Source organism: Abrus precatorius, unplaced genomic scaffold (genome assembly GCF_003935025.1).
Source record: "Abrus precatorius isolate BTA unplaced genomic scaffold, Abrus_2018 Scaffold11, whole genome shotgun sequence".
Classification (NCBI taxonomy): domain Eukaryota; kingdom Viridiplantae; phylum Streptophyta; class Magnoliopsida; order Fabales; family Fabaceae; genus Abrus; species Abrus precatorius.
Window position 1 is genome coordinate 12383571 of NW_020874303.1, and position 3170 is coordinate 12386740.

Here is a 3170-nt window from a genome sequence, read left to right on the forward strand (position 1 = left end):
ATCAGAAGATGTGTCCCTGATGAAGAGATCCCATCCATATTGCAGTTTTGCCACAATTCAGTTGTGGGAGGACACCTTGGACCTCAAAGAATAGCAAGGAAGGTGTTGGACTCAGGATTGTACTGGCCCTCCATTTTCAAAGACTCTTGGCGAATATACTCTGTCTGTGAGAGCTGCCAGAAGTCAGGAGGAATGATCACCAAGAGATAGGAAATGCCTCAGCAACCTATCCTATACTGTGACATCTTTGATGTCTGGGGTATTAACTTCATGGGCCCCTTTCCCTCTTCTTTTGGTTTCTTGTACATTTTACTTGCTGTTGACTATGTTTCAAAATGGGTAGAAGCTAAAGCCACCAAAACTAATGATGCTCAAGTTGTTGCAGAATTTGTTCGCTCCAACTTATTTTGCAGGTATGGCATCCCACGCGCCATCATTAGTGACCAAGGAAGTCATTTTTGCAACAAGACAATGGAAGTTCTGCTGAGAAAATATGGAGTTCTGCACAAAGTCTCCACAGCCTACCACCCTCAAACAAATGGCTAGGCCGAACTCTCCAATAGAGAAATTAAGAAAATACTTGAAAGAGTTGTGCAGCCCCACAGAAAATATTGGAGCCGCAGGCTAGATGATGCCTCGTGGGTACACAGGACTGCATTCAAAGCACCTTTGGGCATGTCTCTTTATAGAATAGTCTTTGGCAAAGCTTGCCATTTACCAGTGGAGATAGAGCACAAGGCATACTGGGCAGTGAAGGCTTGTAATCTGCACTATGACTCAGATGAAGAGCAAAGAAAGCTTCAATAGCAAGAGCTGGAAGAGTTACGTCTAGAGGCATGTGAAAATTCCAGAATTTATAAAGAGAAAACTAAGAGGTACCATGACAAGTTGATAGCCAGAAAAAAATTTTGTGTTGGTCAAAAGGTGCTCTTGTTCAATTCCCGCCTCAAATTTATGCCTGAAAAGCTTCGCTCAAGGTGGATTGGTCCATTTATAGTCACACGAGTGTTTCCTAATGGTGCAGTGGAAATCAAGAGTGACTCCACTAACAAATGTTTCACAGTGAATGGACATCGCCTGAAGCATTTTTTGGAGAACTCAGTTCCCTTGGAGGAGATTGAAGAGGTGGATGTGTACTCCCCCATCATTTCCTTCAACCAAGACCCCTGTCATGAGTAAATCACTTTGCACGTCAAGCTAGTGACGTTAAAGAAGCGCTCTGTGAGAAGCAACTCACACGTGAATAAGAAATTTTGTTCCTTCTCTTTGCATTCTTACAATTAAATTTTTGTTTCCATTTTAGCTGTGATGAGTAGATAGGTCTCTGATACAATTCAATTTTGTGTAAATAATTTTTTTATTTTTTTGTAAACTCAGAATTTTTGCAGGGACTTTGGTAGCAGCAAACACTTTGGGTACTCATTCATGCTTGGTACAATTCATTTTTCGTGAGAGTGGCCACTTTCATAGGCCATAGTGGTCACTTTGGCTCAAGGTAAGCATGTTTCTCTCTCTGTAGTTCCCACTTTTAAGAGTGAAAGTGACTACTTTGACACCCAGGAGGTCAATAATTTGCGTGTGGATACTTTCAAGTCCAATAGTTACCACGCGCAAATTTGCCTTGAATTTTGGCTTCACTGTAGTTGCCACTTTCAAGTCCAATAGTTACCACGCGCATATGCCCACAAAAGGGAACTCACTGTAGTTGCCACTTTCCCACTTGAAAGTGGCCACGCGCACCACTTCTTGGGCCAGCCCACTGCGCGCAGCCCCTTAAAACTTTGAAAGTCACCACGCCTAGCTCACACACTCACAACACACACTCACAACACACACCCACAAACACCCACTCACGCCACCCACTCACAACACACTCACAACACACCCAAAGCTCCACCTCCCAATTGAATTTTTGCACCCCCAATCCTCACATTCCCACTTCCGCCGCCACACCCAAAGCTCCAAGCAAGGTAAATCTCTCAACCTCTCTTAATTCATGGTTAGGGTTCTTGGATTCCCCAATTTGGGGCTTTTTAATTGTGCCCTTATATGTTGCAATTGATGTGAATTTCTTGTGAAATTAAGCATTCTTGTATGAATTAGAGTGGGTGAGGTCCTTTAATTGCACCCAATGGCCATGTGTGGCTGCCACCATGTTCTATGTTCCCACTTTTGTTCCCAAAAGTGGCCATGCCCATTTCCCCTTTCTTATGAATCTCAATTGCTGTTTTTGTTATGCCCATTCCCTTTATTTTTATGTTCTCAAGCATGCCATCGTGCCATTCCTTTTCATATTCATGCATGTTGATGTCTAAATTCGGTTCATGTCCATTTACATTGAGTTCTAACCTCTCCATTTTGCTGTTTTGCTTCTCAAATTCTATGGTATTTTGCTGTTGCTACACTTGATTCTCATGCACCTTCCATAATTAGCTTTGATTGCTGGTCTTTCTGGGTGTTGAACATGCTTTTTGTGACTTTAATTTCACTGTTACTGTGTTATGGCCCTTGAACTTAGAAGCTACATTGTGAATGTTTGCCACACTATTTTTGTACTTAAATTGCATTTGTATGTATCATTTGAGCCCTATGCTTTGCCCATAGAATGCATCTTTCATGGACTGCAACGTGTTTTGACTATGTACCATGATCAACATTGAATACTCTTTGAGTCATATGTGGCACTATACACCCTTTATGCGTACAAGTCATTTAGGATTGCATCAAAATAATTTGCATCTCCTTTCATTGGTCTAATTACTTGCTGTTGTTCATTACCATGGAAGGTTGACCCAATTTTTCCTGCACTACCCATTCACATACTCTTTCTTTTCTGCAGGATAATGTCTAGCACTCTCAGAAGGAACACCCCCAGAACCAAGAGGAGCAAGCCAGCTGAAGCCTCTTCATCTCAACCCCCTCCTACCCATGACCCCAGGTTCAGGTCCCCAGAGCACAAACAGTATTTCAAGGAGAACATCCTGCGACGCCAGATCGTCCAGGACAGGAATTTTGAAATCCAGCATGGGATATTTCAACAGTTTCAAGAGGCAATAGACAGGCGCGGCTGAGGACTTTTCACTTCTTGTGTAGGCAATGGGTGGAAGAACATCACCCAAGAATTCTATGCTAATGCCCTGCGCCTGGAAGTTGACACTTACCCCCCTAGG